An 18,542-nucleotide genomic window follows, 5' to 3' on the forward strand; every position below is an offset into this window, starting at 1 on the left:
GCTCCCGCCGAGAACACCGCTGACAGCCGACACTGTTGCAATAACTGTATCACACCTCTGATGGATGGCAAAATATATCACTGGATTTTTTTTTTCTTCATCTACCTCACAGATTACACACAGACTCAAAGACAGAGCCCCCCACGGAGAGAGGAGAGACAGAGGAGATGGGAACAGCAAAAAGATTCAATATTTGGAGCGTACGTGTCTGCAAGGGTGAAAGACACCTCGGAGGCAGAAGGCATCCACTGAGACTTTACTTCTCAAAACTCTCATTTAGAGAGTCTCTTTGTCTTTCTTTGTGTTTTCTCTCCCCCGCCACAAAACACCTAATCTCTCGGTCACATCCCAGTGTGACTCAGCACCCCACTGATCAAACACTGACTAGTCCTTCCTCTCCTCCATTTCCATCTCCCTTTCCCTCGCACCTCCTCTTCCTCCTCTTTTTCTCTCTCACAGACAGTCGGAGGCAGCCGCAAACAAATAGCTCCCTAAAATGCCCCCCACACCCCCACCCCCAACTCCCGGGGGACCAGCCCTGTAATTCTTGAAAAGTAAGAAGCGCCTCCAGGAGAAGGCTTTATAGCAAAAAGTAGCGAATAACAAGCCAGAGAGAAAATAACAAGATAGGATCACAAACACTCTCACTCTTCTTTTCCCCTTCTTTCCTCAAGCACCAGTGCATAGCTGACAATGGGGCATATTTTTTCCTCCTTTTTTTTTTTTGACAGCTGCACTTGTTTCTCTCTTCATTATTTGCCTCACCTTGTCAGTTCCTGCCTGTTTTTTCCCCCTCCACCTTAAAACCTTGAACAGCCAAAAAACTCCCCAAAAGTCCCATTTTGTTCAAAACTGGCAGCTAATGAGATCATAACTCTACCCTTTAACAGAGGAAAGCCTCTGTTTCCTTTAAAGTCGAGTTCCTTTCATTTCCTTGACTGACAAGAGGCGTTGCAAATCATCTGTGAATGCTCTGATAGACCAGCCAAGCTCAGATGAGATGAGCTGCGTCACAGTCCAGAAAATTAACGATCATGACGGAACGAATAACACTCCCAGCCATCAGTGTGCTGGCTTGTGAGAAAGAGACACAGCTCAACAGCCATTCCTCTAATTATGTTTTATAAGAGCATGACATGAGATCAAATGACACCGTCATTTAATAGGTAGGTAAGTAAAGCGCACGTCCACCCCGTGCATGCTACAGAGTAAAAACCTGCCAAAATGAAAGACTCATCTCCTGTGATTAATAGAGAAAACCTGTTTTAATATCAGTGTTATATCCTTAAAACTGCACTGTGTTCAGGAATTCAAAGAAAAAGAGTTTCATAGTTGTCAATACTGAACAAATTAAGGCATCAGATGTATTAAAGTAATTATTCAAAGTTGCCTCCACAACTGTAATCATACAATATTAAGGAGCTTTACTGTGAAATTAATCTTTTACGTTGAGCTTACTGAATCTGCTGAAGAGAGCAGGTTCATCAAAATGGCCAGTTGGAGTAACTTGAATCAGAAATCTCAAAAGAAATACAAAATGTTTAAAAACTGGGTTACAGTTTACTTTATAAGGTTAGCAGCCACTCACTATTCAAGTTATCTGGGTTCAAAATAAAAAATGCCTGCTTATAAAAAGCAAAATGGCACAAACAGGAAAATGAACTGTTGTCTATTGTTTCGTGAAACCATCACACAATCTCAGCTTCTCGCTTTTCTTGGCTTTGTGGCTCTCTTAACAGCAACATGCTGCTTTCTCCTTTGCTCCAGAAATCATATTTTCCACTGCCGCCAGAGGTCCTTGTGACCAGGATGTGACATTATTGACCATTTGCTGTTTTTTTCTTGTGAGTACACTCCTTTCAGCTTAAGTATCTGAGAGAACTTTGGTGCAAAGCTGACTTATAGGAGGAAAAAAATAACTGCCACCAAGTCCCTTCCTCTCTCGTGGTATCAATATTGCAAGCCTGTGGGCTGGCGTATGCATGTCACCATGAGCGATGCCTGGCAACAATGCCTTCAGGATCTCCTGCATTATTCAGAGGGCCCAACAAGCACTAAGGCTCTGCCATTATCTATTTAAATCTGAGCACAGGCATGTCCCACTGAAAGCATGTACTTGCACTGCCACCTGTCCCGCTTACAAGACACAGCGAGGGCTGTGGAGAGGAGGCAAGGGACTGCTCCATGTAAAAGAGGTAGGAAAACAAACAGGAGGGAAAGTAATGGGGTGGTGCAAACATTGTTGTGAGGGTAGGGTGATGGGCAGGCAAGAGGTAGAGATAGAGGTCACAAGGAGAGGAGGAGAAATTAAGCATGACAGCTGGTAACCGGGGAGATTAGACAAATGTATGAAATAAAAATAGGAGACAAAGTCGAGAAAATGAAGGCAGGGTAAGAAACGATATTAAGAAGGCATTAGGGAAATAGGCAGAAGATGAGACGGGGTAGGAGTGGAAGAAATGGGGTTGTGAGAGGAGAGAAGGAGAAGGAATGAGGAAGGAAGGATGGGGCATGAAATCGGAAAGTGAAAATTAAAAGTCCAAAGAAGACAGGAAATGTGGAGGGTGATGCTGAAAGCAGAAAAAAAAAGAGGGGAGACGAAGAAAGGGATGAATAAACTGGTGGTGGTGGGGGCTATATGAACCAAGGAGAACTTTATTGGTTCTCGTTTATCAGACAAGACAAATAATAAATGTGAACCTTGGAAAGAGAACAGGGGCTATATGAAATGAATATCCACCATGATGTAGCATTTAAAGACTACTCCTCTCCATCATTTCACCCCGCACCCCTTCCTCTCTCACCTATTCATCAAATGACTGCTACCCCTTCATCCTGCGTCATCTGCGCCATTGCTCATCCACTCCATTAGGCTATCAACCTATCTCTCCGCCCACCATCCCCTTCTCCATCGTGGGATCATCTTAAGGGCAAAGCCAGGCCTGCACCACAGAAAACATCCAGTGGAACAAGTCATTTAATCTAGCGTCAAGTCTTCTAGTGTCATTTCCATTTCCTTGCCACTGGGGAGAGATAATTTCACATCCAATCAATCAACTTGTTTCAAGGATTTTCCATGAACCAAGCTACATGCTCCGGAGTGAGTGATCTGTCTTATTCTTTTATTTTTTATGACATCAGTTCCAATTTCCTTGCTTTTGAGCTTTCCCAATAGAGGGGATAAAACAGCAAATTGAAAGGAACTGATTAATAAAGTGTGTTTACCTACAGTAAAGTAAGTTCCCAATGTTAGTACACGAGCTTTCTGGTGCACAACAACCTGGTATCATATGTTACTCGGTGGCATTAAAGATAGGAACGTACATTCTACACTTTCACTTTAATGCCCACTCTATGAGGGCCATTCCCAAATTCTTCTGTCTATGATCACACATTTTCTGTGTGTCTTCCCATGAACTGTTGCGGATGCTGGTCTCAGCCACAAACGTGCACATCACATAGACGTCGGGCAGAATTGTGCATTGTGCAGCTAATGGTGCATTGATCTATCAGTTTAATACAGAAAGAAGATATTTGGATGTCCTCGTGGGATTGATATGCGTGTGCTTATTTTAATAACAACTGGTTTTTTTTTGTGCTAATCAATGGCACAAACTCAATAAAGATGTGTAATTTCTGTCCTGATGAATAAGAGCCATTTTGTAGCACTTTCATGGAAACAATGCTCCCTATCAATGCAATCATGCAGAAAAAGAGTTTGTTTTTCACAATTTGGTGCCAACTGCCTCTATTATTTCTCTGGCACACGACTGTCACGGGAAGCACCGTACAGAATGTTTCTTTTCCCCCCTTGACAATTACTGTATAATAACAGGGGGGGGGGGGGGGGGGGGGGGGGGGGGGGAGTTGCAGTGAAAACAAATAACTTAGTTGGGGGCATGTCGGGTTATTTTCGTTATATTTCTTTTGTTGTTCAGCACTTTAAACACATATTCTCAGATAAGCAAACCAAATGCAGGACTCAGAATAATGCAGGTAGGGCAACCAAGGAGAACTTTATTGGTTCTCGTTTATCAGTTATCTGCCATTGCATCTTAGACCATCCCATCTGAGATGTAACCCGAGAGGAGAAAACTGAAGGGGAATTGTGGTTGTGGCCTGAAATTCAGTTTTAAAATACCATCTTGAAGGATGTTTCACTTCCTGAAATGTATTGTAATGAGTGAGCAAGGACAGAGGAGGTGCACTGCATACACAAAAAATAATCGGTCACACCTGTTAATCTTTGAAATCAGGTGTTCTTAGTCTCATTGAATAGGTTGGTCTAAGGCGCTCAGTGAATTTGAGGGTGGTACAGTGAGAGGATGCCACTGCTACTACAAGTCAATTTGTGAAATTTCTTCCCACCTGAATATTCCATGATCAGCTGTAAGTGGTATTATTGCAAAGTGAAGGTGTTAAGGCCATGTGATGTTACTGAGCGAGGCCGCTGAGTGCTGAGGTGCATAGTGCACTCAGTAACTGCAAAGTTCCAGACCTCCTCTCACATTAACATCAGCACAGAAAGCTGTGCACTGGGAGCTTCCCATGATGGGTTTCTATGCTCCTGTACATGTGATGCATAGGTGGCCCGGTACTTTTGTCCTTGTAGTGTGAGAACAAGGATATTTGTCTCATTTCCAGAGGTATTTTTACCCTTAAAAAAGACTCTACAGACGAGTGTTCATAAAAAGTTAGTTATTTTCTGTCCTTCAAGGTTTGTGAGTGTGTGTGATTACAAAAAAAGGCATAACACGTTGTCACATTGTGAAAAGCAGTGAATTTAATTAAAAGTAGCTCAAAATAAAAAAGCTGTTATGATCACTGATAAGCTTAACTGACATCTGAGATCATAAAACACAGTAGAGCTTAACAAAACAATTGACAAATGGTGCAGCTGTGCCAAACGTCATATTTTATTGATACTGCTATAAAATGAGGCTCTGAAATGACGATGTCTTGTGCTGTTAAACGCCTCGTCTCTTCTCTCCTCGTGTCTCTCCTCACCTCCTTAGCTCACATCTCTGGTGGAAGGGAATAAGATTGCAAGGAAAGGAGGCAAGGTGAGGAATCAATCTAAGATATCAGGGAAGGCGGATGTGAGAGGAGTCGAGGGAGTGAGCGTTTAATAAAAGCACACACCCTCGATTTAGACGTGTTATTTAAATGCAGTGCCAAGTAAAAAAAAAAAAAAGACATTTGGCATAAATGCATCATCTGTTCATTCTTTTATTATAGCCCACTGCTGCATTTTACAATCTCCTCCAAATGAGTTAATGACAACTTATATCTTTACTTTTAATTACCTTCACTATTATTATACAAACTGTGAATGGCAGGAAGGGAATTGTCATTTGTGGGTTCCTATTTCTCGCTTCTTCTTCTGTCAGCTTCTCCCTTTAGTGGTCACCACAGCAGATTATCTTCCTCCATCTCACGTTAAGTACCCTCCTCTGTCACACCAACCCTCTGCATGACCTAATTTTCTACATCCATCAATCTTCTCTGTGGTCTTCCTCTTTTCCTCCCGCCTGACAGCTCCATATTCAATATCCTTTGTCCAATATATCCACTATCCCTCCCCTGCACATGTCCAAGCCATCTCAGCCTTGCTTCTCTACTTTGTCTCCGAACCACTCAACATGAGCCATCCCTCTGATGTTCTCATTTTTAATCCTGTCCCTCCAATGAAAATCTTAACATCCTTATAGCTCTGCCACCTCCAGCTCTCCCTCCGGCCCTTTTTTTAACAACACCATCCCCCAAACCTTATATGATACCAGGTCTGACTACCATCTTGTGAATCTTCCCTTTCACTCTTGCTGGTATCCTTCTGACACAAATCACCACTTGTCTTCACCCACCCTGCCTGTACTCTCTTCTTCCCCTTTCTTGTGCTCTGTCCGTTGCTTTGGATGCTTCACCCCAGGTATTTAAAGTCATCCAACTTTACTACCTCTACTCCTTGAAGTTTTAACTTTCCACCTGACTGCTCTCATTCACACACACGTACTCTGTCTTGTGCCTACTAACTTTCATTCCTCTTCTCTCCATAGCATACCTCCACCTCACCGAGCTCTCTTCCACCTGCTCTCTACTCTCTCAGCTGGTCATAATCTTATCTGCAAACATTGTAGTCCACAGAGACTTCTGCCTAACCTAATCCGTCAACCTCACCATCGCCACTGCAAAAAAGAAGGGGTGGGATTACATCAGGGACAGTCGATTCCTGATGTAATCCCACCCCCACCTTGAACCCATCTATCACTCCTACCACTCTCATCACTATCTCACTGTCCTCATAAATGTCCAGCACCACCCTCACATACTTCTCTGACAGTCCTGACTTCCTCATGCAGAATCACAGTTCCTCTCCTGGCACCCCATCATATGCTTTGTCTGCATCCACAAAGACACAGTGCAGCTCTTTTTGACCTTCTCTACACCCCTCCTTCAAATCACTCAAAACAAGCATTGATCTGTTTTGCTCTTTCACAGCATGAAGCCATACTGCTGCTCACTGATCATCACCTTTCTTCTTAACCTAGCTTCAGCAACTCCTTCCCATAGCTTAACAATTACTCAACTGTATGCTTCTGAGCATCACCCTTATTCTTGAAAATCTGTACCAGCACACTTTTTCTCCATTTCTCAGGCATTCTCTCGCTCTCCAAGATTATGTTAAACAGTCTGGTTAAAAAGCCCACCTCCCTCTTTCTTATCCATCTCGAAAGCTCCACAGGTATGTCATCCACACCAGCTGCCTTTCCAATTGTCATCCTGCCCTTATCATGGTTTGTATATTCCACTGGTGTTTTGCTTTTATACACTTGGGAATTCCTGTTCATAGCTGCTCTGGAAAACCTCATCTCTCAGTGAGATCAGTTGGAGGAATTGGGACAGTACGGTGCACTGAGACTGATTTCCAGGGTTATGAACAGGAGGACAGAGGAGGTAGAAGACAAGGCGGCACAAAACAGAGAAATGAGAAGATCTCACAGACAAGCAACACATTAAAGAGAGGGGAAAAAACATAGGGTAGGTATTTTCACAAACATAACCAAAAGCCACGACACATACGTTTGTTTGTGTTTTTAACTATAACCTGTATAACACTCATGTTTAGCGCATAATTAAGGGCTGTAAATCGTGGCCATCTGTCATGAAATTCAATTACATAAAAGAGGTCACGGGAGAAAACACATGCGGAAGCACACATTTCTCTATTCATATATGAGTGAACATATTCTAATATCTTGCCTCTTCAGATGCACTTGAACCACAGTCCTCAAATCAGCTTCTCCCATACTCTTTGATTTTAGCGTGAAATGCTCAGTGATCATTCTGTTACAGTTCTCAGAGCAGCCCATAATCACTGCACCGCTCGCTTATTCTGTCAGTCTGCGAGGAACAGAGAGGGCCAGCTGACACCCAGTATTCACCCACCCACCCTCCACTCCACACACTCACCCCCCACCCCCACAAACACACTCATCAACAAACACTCAAGTAAACACTCAAGTAAACAGGCAACTGAAGGCAAACAGAAAACCCTGGCGTGCAAAGATACACAGACGCAGAAAGGCCAACTGGCCTGGCTACGAATGGGCAATGGACTTGGGCTTGGGGCTTGCTAGGGTGGAAAGGGGAACAATTTCATGCCCAAATGCATCAGTCAAGAGTACACTGTGAACACGAGCAAACATTTTTCCACCCAGATAGGTTACAGCAATTACCCTCGCCTCTTTAACCTTGCCGCTCGCCTGCGAGGTCTTTTATTCGGTCCCATCCCCGACACGATTCAAACGCAGGGTTTGAGTGGAGGGGTTGGTATGTTTCTCTGCGTTACATCATAATGAGCGGTCTCTAGATCTGCTGCGAGTACGTACTGTACGATAAAACGCTGAGTTTGGCTTGACCCCGTAGACCCGTAATAACAAACAGCGGGTGTGATTAAATGCTCATCATCTGGGGAGAAATGTGTCAAAACAAGGTGCTAACACTCCAGTAACAGTAGGCACAGTGTGGGGGTTGAGTTACTATTGAAAGGAAAGACTGAAGGATGTGAGATAGCATCCATGTGTGTATGCCTCTTCCCCAACAAAATCTAGATTAACAGTAACCTGCTTTGTTATTTTATCACAGTTTGCTCCATCGCCAACACTGAGAGTCTGCCAATAACAGGAGGAGAAAGCCCCTTTGACACAGGAGTATAGATTTGCATTGAAATGAAGAAAATGTCACAGTGGTATTAAACACAGCTGGAACTGTTTTAACCTCAGTGCGATGAGTTTAAGAATATTACAGTATATTGACCAAACTAGCATTAATTGTATTTCTTAATCACTTATGTATGTAGATTACACAAGTATCACTAAAAGGCAATGTTTCTATTAAGGCCATGCTTTAGTTTTAGAGGTAATAAAGCTTAGCAACATTTAAATTAGCTATATTTCATTATTGTGCTCTTTATATGGTGTGTTTGTGCTTTTGTGCTCCCATTGTCATTTCCAACTCAATCAACTGGCTGGGGCTCAGAGCAATTATTCTCAGGCCTCTGTGCTTTTCGTGTTTTATCTCTCACAATGTGCTATGCGTGAGCAGCATGTAACCGTTCATAAAATGTATATTGTTACGTAATTTTTGTTATTTAGGAAATTATATCAAGAAGCTGTTATCAAGGGGGCAAATTAACTTGGTGAAGGTGCAAATTTGGTTAGTCTGAGATTTAAGATGCAAAACCACAGTCTGCATCTTGCCAGTCTTCAAGCTTCTGAAAACATGTACACGTAGCTAGCTACCCTGATTACTTTTTAACGCTCAAATCTCTTCAGACTGCAGCTAGTTCATCTTCTTCTGGACTCTTTACTTCATATGGTTCATTGCTCTGAGTGGTTTAACTTAGCAAGTGATAGCTAGCTTTTATAGCTGTATCTTTTCTTACAAAGATATCTAACACTGTTAATAAAACTACAAATTACTTAGCACTGATTGCTTGTTAAATCTCAAAGCTCTTCAGACTGCAGCTAGTTCATCTTCTTCTGGACTCTTTACTTTCTATGGTTCATTGCTCTAAGTTGTTTAAATAAGCAAGTGATAGCTAGCTTTTATAGTGATAATAATGGATTGCATTTATATGGCGCTTTTCGAGACCCTCAAAGCGCTTTACAATTCCACTATTCATTCACTCTCACATTCACACACTCGTGGAGGCAAGCTACGGTTGTAGCCACAGCTGCCCTGTGGCAGACTGACAGAAGCGAGGCTGCCATATCGTGCCATCGGCCCCTCTGGCCAACACCAGTAGGTGGTAGGGTAGGTGAAGTGTCTTGCCCAAGGACACAACAGCTGAAAATATAAAAGTGTATTTCAAAGGGAAAATAACATAAATAATTTCTACAGCATTACAGCTGGCTTTTTCATTTTTTGCGCTAACCAATGAGATATTGTTTGTTGAGTTTAGGATTTGATCCTCTTCAGATATTCTTCTAATGTCTGATTGACAGGACCCAGCTCTCCACTGAAGAAACATAATAATCTATCCAGATAAAGTCCATTTAGATTTTCAGCAAAGCTCAATATTGTTCATTTCTTCACCAGCTATGTGGTATTGATTTTATCAGTCAAAATACTCGTTTTTTTTTTAATGAGCAATTTACTTCTCAGAATCTAAAGCATATTTTTGTTAGTCTTTACCTGCTTTTCCGCCTTTTAAATGTATGAAATCTTCAAGCCTAAAGAACTTGGTGTTGTTGTTTCATAGAGTCTATGAGAAAGCTTGCCAAGCACCCAGGTTACAAAATAAGAGCACCATTGGTGGATTTCCTTTTCAATTTGCACTTTGTCAACTAAATTAATATCTTAAATATCCTTTTTCAGCTTTTCTCTTTTAACCAAAGTGGAACCAAGAAGATCACAGCACCACTAAGAAGAGGGTTACTCAGTTCAGTCTGACATAACTGACATATTATTCACCCAGTATAACCTAAGCAGTCCAGTTGCCTCTGTAAAAACATAGGCTCTATTCATGACTAATGTTTTTCTACGAGGATGACAGATTTTTCATCCAGTGCAACGGCGTTTTATCCAATCTGTTTTCCACGGTGTTTGAGAGAAGCCATGAGTGTACATGATTATTTTAGCATCAGTAATATCTTCAACATCTAATTGCCTCACCTCTGCCTGCCTGCACTTCACAACGACAGTAATCTCCCGTATTCCTTCTGTTTGGTTTTGTGAGTGAGAAGCAGCTGCGGGATGGGCGACATTTTAAATGACAAATACTACATCCTTTGATTAATTCAAAGGTAAATGTTATTCTGTTAATTACCACGGGGGTATTAGCCAGTGGTTCAAATTTGACCATGTATCAGTGATGGCAGCCTCTTCACAAAATGATACTGTCTTACACTAGAGAAAGACAGCATTCTTTAAGACCCACATCAGTGCTTCTTGTCACTACCCTTCACTTCTGATCTAACTGTAAACACTTTACCCCCCCATGTCACAGTTATTACTTAGTACCAGTTAACATTAGGGGTTTGATAAGTTCAAAATAACCAGTGCTGTAGTTGTAAAAATTACTGAAGAGGTAAAACACAGATAATCCCACCTGATGTGCTTATACTGTGCACGCACGCCATGGAAGCCCAGTAAAAAAAATTCCAGCTTTAGAGATGAATTCTTTATATTGATGTGCAATATGCAAAAATGGCTTCAGCAAAGGCTGTAAGCATCCGGGAGGGGTGGAAAAGAGATGACCAGTAAATGCAAACTAAGAGAAGCAGAGAGGTAAAAATGTTATGATAGCAGCATCCATTGAAGTATCTTCTAAATGAATGCACTATATCAAGACCCATCTTTTCATTCAAATAACATCATCTGAGTTTTCATTGCAGGGTTCAGCTTTTTAAGGCATCTCAAACAATTTGAAAACACTCTGCGCTCAGTCAGGGTGACGCAGACCACTATAGCTTCTCTACTGGAGCTCTGAGCTTTGATATACTGTAGAGTGGATAACGGTGATATTTTTGTCCCAGTTTATATTGTGGAAATGGAGTAACGGGGAGCTGGGGAGGTCTGATTTCTAAGCAGCTATTACTGCCAAGGAAATATTATATGCACAATTGATTAATATTTTACGCTAGGTCCACAAACCATTACATTACTCACTAATGTTAAGCATATTTAACAGGCGATAACCTTGTATCAAGTACAAATTAAGTTATCCCATTAAATTATGAAATTATTTAAATGTATTATAGGGGATATTAGAAAAACGTATTCATTTATTTCCCAGATTCCCTTTTGTTTAGAAGTGGTGGCCATTTTCCAAAAATATCTCACTGAACCGGTAGCCACACAGCTTTAGGAACAGTCATTCAAATCTTTGGTCCAGAATAAAGTGTCAATTAATATTAGATAGCTTGCAATGAAATGTTGAGCATTCATAATCCATGCAGTGAAAAATACTTGGGCTTGGTGATCAATTGGCTTTTGTTGTAGGACCACCATTGGACAACAAATGGATGAATTGCTTTGACCGTGACTGTTTCCAAAAAGGCACCCTAATGAATATGAAGGACCACTGACTTCTCTTTGTATTAGTAATTTTAGCCTGCAGCGATTTTTCATTCAGTAAAGTTAGAAATAAGTGATGTACACTGAACGTGACATGTGAAACAAACGTTTTGGTGTTTGCAGAGACGATGATGAGAATCGGCTCACCTGCTAAGGAGAGAGTACATACAGACATGTATACATACATATGCTAGGATCATTATAGTAATATTCTGAATGGATTGGCACAAAATTGGGTTCAGATATACAGTGAAAAGACATGGATGATAGGTGAGATGATTCTAAATTGGTCATTGATGTACTTTTAGTGCATAGAATGAAAGGCAGTTAATGCTATGGTTAAATGTGTGTTGTAGTCTCAGCACTTTAAGTAGCCAGTAAAACTAGAAAAGCCTGTCAGCTCCACTCCATAGTCACAGTCTCTAGTTGATTAACATTAGTAGCTTTGAGTGGAACACCTCGACAGCTGCTGGATGGACTGTCGTGACATTTTCAACGCATGTTCAAACTCCTCTCGAGATGAATTAACATTTCCAGTATTTCATCTTGCACAACAGTCAAGTTAAAAATATCAAATTAGTGCAGGAGTTGATGATGTAGGTGCATCCTCCTCTATATCCACAACTATCCACATCCTCATCTGTATTTTGTGCTTATTGTTGATTCCAAAATGTTGACTTGGTTGCTATGACAGTAATTGTAATAGGTCTAAAAATACACACTTGCTTTATATTAACTCGTATGTAGACACACATATACATAAACATATACTTCTTCTTCCTCTTCTTTGCAAGTGAACTAATCATTGTGTAAGACAAAGTAATAAATTACAGGCATTGTTAGCATCACTGCCTGATGAACAATTATTTACAGATATGCATAATAACACAATCCAATTGCCACTGCACTAAAAGCCTTTTAAGCCAAATTAATTTAGAAACAACAGCATACACTTAATGTACACGTCACAACGGACATGTATGTACACGTAACGTACATGTAATGCTGCCATTCATTTTGAGGTCAGGTACTACACATAATATATATAATTTGTAAGGATATAGATTTAGGCTCTGTTGACAAGGCAAACGCCTATAGTCAGTTCTCACCAGACTGCCTGTCATGGTTTTGATGTAAATCACCTTCTTGTTAAAGCTGTTTTTTAAACAAAGCTGACATATGGTTCGTTAGCATTAATATTTCCACAGTGGAGCTGTAAAGTGAAGCTTGAAACAAACTCTGTTTGAGCCTATTCTTTCAAACTTTGTGGTCCTAATTATTTGAGTCCATTAGGGGCTTCCTGAGCCCTGCCTGTAATCATGGTCCAACACAGTGCAAGCTGGAAGAAAGCAAAATGAGTTACTTAAAAAAAAAAAAAAAAACATTTCCAAACAGTAGACATAGCTCTCTCTTTCATCCTCCATCTGTCTTTACTGTTCTTGAATGTAACACCTAGTAACATAAGCCTGATGGATACAGGATTTTTAAGACCAATACTGATATTTGGTGATTTTAAAATTTGATATTGAAGTCTGTCAGACACTTGAAACATAAACAGATTTGTTAAAACATCTGCCAAATAACCATAAATATTTATTATGCTTATTTATTTATTTACTTGTTTCCACTCTGTCATTAGCTGGTTGAGACTTTTGTTGCATTCTGAACAGCCGTGAAGTTGCAGAGTGCCCTCTAGTGGACATAAATACTAAAAGCTTTGTTGAAGGGTGTCTTTCCTGGGTCTTCTTTTTTTCATTTTCATTCATCAGGCATTACAAATTCTGATAACAATAGCAAAAAAATAAAAACATATTTAAAATGCTGGAATGGTTCTTCCAACATACTGCCCAGCACTAGCGTTGGTTAATGTAACTTATAAAAGTATCCTGTTGCATTACCTGATTACTAACAATAAAAAGGAACTTGTTACATTAAAGCGTTTGCTATTGGAAAAACAAATTTCTTACCATAGTCTACTTTCACATTATCAAAGCAAACAAAAAAAGAAAACTTCTTTGCAATTAGCTTGCTGGCTACATTGTCCAGAGGTTGTGTAGCCTACTGTACATTAACCTTTGAGTGAACTGACTTTATCTCTTTGCATGGCAAGTTGATATTGGTAGCACCCTCGTCCACCACATAAACAGCAACCATTTTGGTTAATCTCCCTTGCATTAACATCACTGATAAAGGCTAATTGTTGAGGTGTTGGAGCTGTAGCACCAGCATCACTCTTCTCTTCAGCAGGGCTTCACCAGTAATGTTAATGCTGAGCTTAGCTTGTAATGTGTTTCTTCAACATGTGAACTCAGCAAAACAGCTGATAGAAAGCAGGCACAAGATAATGCATTACTTCTACAGTGTGAGGGCTATCCTCTTCATGAACTCACGAGCTAACTTTAACATATATATGATAAAACTGCAGTAAATGCAGCTGTTTTTTTTTTTGTTCTTATCACAACTAAAGGAAAAGGTAATGTGACATTTTAACTGACATGTATTTGAAATAAGGGCACCACAGTGGTTAGCACTGTTGCCTCACAGCAAGAAGGTTCTCAGTTCAATTCCACCATCAGGCCAGGGTCTTTCTGTGTGGAGTTTGCATGTTCTCCCTGTGTTTGTGTGGGTTCTCCCCGAGTGCTCCGGCTTCTTCCCACAGTCCAAAGACATGTGGGGATAGGTTAATTGAAAAATCTAAATTGCCCATAGGTGTGAATGTGAGTGGTTGTCTGTCCCTGTGTGTAAGCCCTGTGACAGACTGGCGACCTGTCCAGGGTGTACCCTGCCTCTCGCCCTATGACAGCTGGGATAGCACCCCCCTCGACCCTGAAAAGGATAAGTGGAAGTGAATGGATGGATGTATTTGAAATATTAACTTAATAACTGGCTGCTTCAATTGCAAAAGTATGAAACACCACTTTGTAATATATCACCCACTGCACTAGTTAGCACAGTCACTATATCATGTTAGCTCATCAAAGTTACAACAAAGCCTTAGCTTGTTATTAAGGCTTAAAGGAGCACATACTAGTCAGTGCTGAGCATGCTCTGGGAAGGTGTTTGACACTGGTAAACCATAACATCCTGTCACGCTGCACAACTTTGTGCCAGAAATAGTTTGTTTCTGAAGCTATCAGCGAGCTAACGAGCTGATCCCTCTCGGTGGCTGTGTTGCTATTCCCACTTTACCGAGATCACTTGTTCCCCCTGAGAAAAGAGTACAAACAGACGCCACGATGAACAGTTAATCCTCGCGCGTCCATCAAGATGGAGCCTCTTCTGTGCCGGTGAAAAAAAAAAGAATAGGATTTTTGTGCAATGTGTGCTGATGCCCCAAAATGAATTGTGTTAAATTCAACCCTTCTAACAGCAAGAAACACTTATCCCACCAGTCTTTTGTGTGTGGGTTGTGTAAGTGTGTGTGTGTGTATATGTCGAGAAAAGAAAATTAATTTTGAGGCTGAACAAGACACGGTAACCGTCTTTTTAATTGCATCTCACTTTCTTAATGGCTGTCTATTCTGCTGAATGAAGGAGACACTGTGATTAGGCAGAACAGAATTGGGATTGTTCCAAAATGAGCTTCTAAAAATGTGGCTTTGTTTTGTTTGCTGTTCAGAGTTTCACAAGTGTGGTAATGTGAAATGAATACTGCAATTTCTTTCTGCTTTATTATGTGACTAATTTCGCAACAAACTAGAAACATATCCTTAACTTCCACTGCAAAGGAATCAAGTTTGTTTTCTGTGCAATTACCCACTGCACTGTCAAAGTGACCTCTGGCTCTTTTGCCATTTACAGAGAACACAGTTTGCTGTAAACCTCAACAAGCTTTAACACAGCATTTTCACATCTTAAAGATCCCAGGCAGAGAAGTGCAATAGACTCAAGGGTTTACCCGCCACTGGAAATCAGCACCTTTTGTTGTAAAACTGGATGAAATGGTATGCCATATCAAAAAAAAAGGCTGAGAGTCTGATACCCTGCTGTAGCTTAAATAATTGATCACACTGACATTAAATCCATAGTGTCGGGTCAGTGAGTCAATGCTTCACTTTGTTAGCCAAAGAAATTTGCTTTCATGTAATCAGATTCTGGATTGATCTTTTTTGGATGCAGAGAAATTTACAATGTACACTGAGTCCCCATAAACCCAGCAAACAGCAAAGGACCAGCACACAGTCATACAGAAACACCAAAGGCCTGAACCCAGTAACTAGAAGAAAAAAATAAATAAACAGCTTCATATGGACTCCTTTTATAAAGCGCTTGCTTATATGGGCATCTAAATTCAAATCACATGCCTCAAGAAGGAGTAACAAGCAACCCACAGTCTGTGTCTCATCTAACTGATCTTTTGACAGTTATCCAGCCCAATTAACTACACTATTTAGCGAAGCAAACCCAAAAGTGAGAGACTGTATTGCAGCGGTAAAAGGGGCGGTAACTGGAACGATTCATGTGAAAACTAGATGTTAGAAACACCATCTTTCAAATCAGAGCCAAATGTGTATCACAGCGATCAGCCGTCGCTGTAAAAGATCTCCTCTTTTAATCATTCAAATGCACTTAGGTAGAATAATAAATGTGCAGCACAGCGACCCCACCTCGCCATCAGACGCCCCCCCCCACCCAGAGGGATTCCTGGACCGGGGTGGTCCTGAGGAATCATCTCCTCGCTGTCCCAAGAGCCACATTCGTTGTACGCGACTCCCGTTTGATTAATTAGTCCGTTGTGCATCTATGCTCTGCTGTGTAAACGCAACACTTTTGCACCAAGCGCGAATTCCTCTCCGGGACACACACACACACGATGTAGAAACAAGGCGCGCTTTCACGGTCAGCGAACGTTTACGCACGGATGAAACTCGGTGATAGCCAACATCTCCGAGTGTTTTCCATATGTGTTTTTGCATTTCCAGCCAAAGACAATTAAATGCTTTTGTGTACTGGTGCGCGTGTGTGTGCTTGGGAGAGAGAGAGTGGGGTGGGGGTGGGGGTTCGTCCTGCGATCGTAAATGGCGCAACTTCTCATTTTTCCTGTCAAGTTGACACAGCTGGGCGCCCCGCTGACAGCAAACAGGCCAGTGGCCGATGTTTGAGGGAAGACTGCGCCAGTAGGAACCAACATTTAGCCGCTATCCCTATCATACAGTCCAACCACAAGAACCACATGAAAGCCTACTTGCACTGCGTGTACTAATAGTGAGCGTTCAAAGTACATAAAAAATGGACCGCCTGCTCCATCTGAGGTCTTTTTTAAAAAACCCATCTAACAGCTTCAGGAGTCTCCTTACCTTAAAGCGGGCTTTCTGTGGACGTTTTCACTGAATGTTTTCTGCGTTTGAGTAACACAAATGCACGCCTATTCCACAGCTCGCCGATCGCTGTGTGGAGGAGAGAGTGAGGATGGAGAATCAGCAGGGAGGACGAGAGCTCTCTCTCTCTCTCTCTCTCTCTCTCTCACTCACTCACTCACTCACTTTCTCTCACTGTCCCTCTCTCTCCCCTCTGAAATGTTACCGGCAACCGATTGGTCCAAGGGTTCCTTGGCGGCCCCTCTCCTCTGCTCTAGGAGGGGCCAAATAAAGCCACTCTCGGCCTATCCAACCAGGCTAAAATACTGCAGATTGATCAATCTCTCAAACCGTTCACCCCGATCTCTTTCTTCTTTCCTCATATATATATATATATATATATATATATACTCAGACAACATATATGCGACTTTTTTCCAGGCAACTTCTTTCGTTGCATTTGGTGTAATTTGAAAAGCATAGCGGGGCTTTACAGTGCTGTATCTCTTCGATTAGACACAGTGTTATGTCAAAAAGGGCCGAAGTTAAAAATTGGCCACCCATGCTCACACAGCTTGTGTAAGAAATATTGCTTAAGAACACTCTTTGTTTTAATCTGTGGCCAAGATCACACCTGTGAGAGAGGTGTGCTGGAAACCTGTGACGTTTCCAGCAGCGTGTAAAAACCCACTCTGGATACGCCATCACGCCGAGCACTTAACTTAGACGGCAGCTACTGTAAATGGGTCAGAGCCAGAGAGAGAGAGAGAGAGAGAGAGAGAGAGAGAGCAAAACAGTGGAAATAAAGACTCACTTTCAAAAAGGCCTCGGGGCCATTTCATGATTGCACGAGTGTTTTATTGCACGACTGAAAACTTAATGACCTAAATGTATCTTTCTTGTATGGTTTTCACTGGATCGGGCCCTCATCGGACACGTGACGTGACGGGATGAAATATGTCATGTTAAATCTCGTCCACGTAAAGCGCTGTTATATTAGCTAAGCTGCTGGAAATGGCTGTGCACGCGGGCCTGTCAGTGTTTTTAGGAAAGAGAAGTCGGAGAGAGTCTTCCTCCTGCATACATGAAGAGAGAGCAGAAGCTCATCAGAACTCGCTTGCAGGGTTCATTAACAGCAGTGAGTTGTGTCCCCCCCGTCTACAGCCATCATTTAATACAGTTTAAACACGTGTCCATTACATTTCCGGCAGCACACTCACTACCGTTTTATGCTGACAAACTTCTTTACTCATCGTCATTCTTTTGAATAAGAAAGTTTTCTCTCTTTATTACCTGATGAATATTTATGATGCACACAGTAAGAACTGAGGTCAACTGTTTCACTGCATAGCTTGCTGCTGCTTTTCACCTACAGGCAACTGCAACGCGTTCCATCTCCACGTTGCACTTTACTGCTGCTGCACTTTCAGCAACAATTAAGCGTCTGGAGCAAGCAGGGGAAACACTGTTTCAGAAGAACTGCACTTGTAACAAGTGTGTGTGACGTGTAACACCCCCCTTTTTGTTCTCCATAGCAGTGACATTTGTGGAGCAGCTCGGCTCCATCCGGAAGCCCTTTGGTTTCAGCACCATGGTCAGTGACGCTGATACAGGCCACTGTGTGAGACAGTCTGCATGTGCATGTGAGCGCTTTTAACAGAAAAC

At 41.6% G+C, this 18,542-nt stretch overlaps 1 protein-coding gene across 1 annotated transcript in view; it reads right to left on the reverse strand.

The window, feature by feature from the left end:
• Positions 1–17,019, reverse strand: part of dlgap3 (discs, large (Drosophila) homolog-associated protein 3) — a 155,539-nt gene extending 138,520 nt beyond the window's left edge. The window contains exon 1 of the mRNA XM_084919111.1: positions 16,878–17,019. The gene's annotated coding sequence lies outside the window, so the exon portion shown is untranslated. The remainder of the gene's footprint in view (positions 1–16,877) is intronic.
• Between the last annotated feature and the right edge of the window lie 1,523 nt (positions 17,020–18,542).

The sequence above is a fragment of the Perissodus microlepis genome, chromosome 22, assembly GCF_051167445.1.
Source record: "Perissodus microlepis isolate ML-2025 ecotype Zambia chromosome 22, ASM5116744v1, whole genome shotgun sequence".
Taxonomy (NCBI): Eukaryota; Metazoa; Chordata; class Actinopteri; order Cichliformes; family Cichlidae; genus Perissodus; species Perissodus microlepis.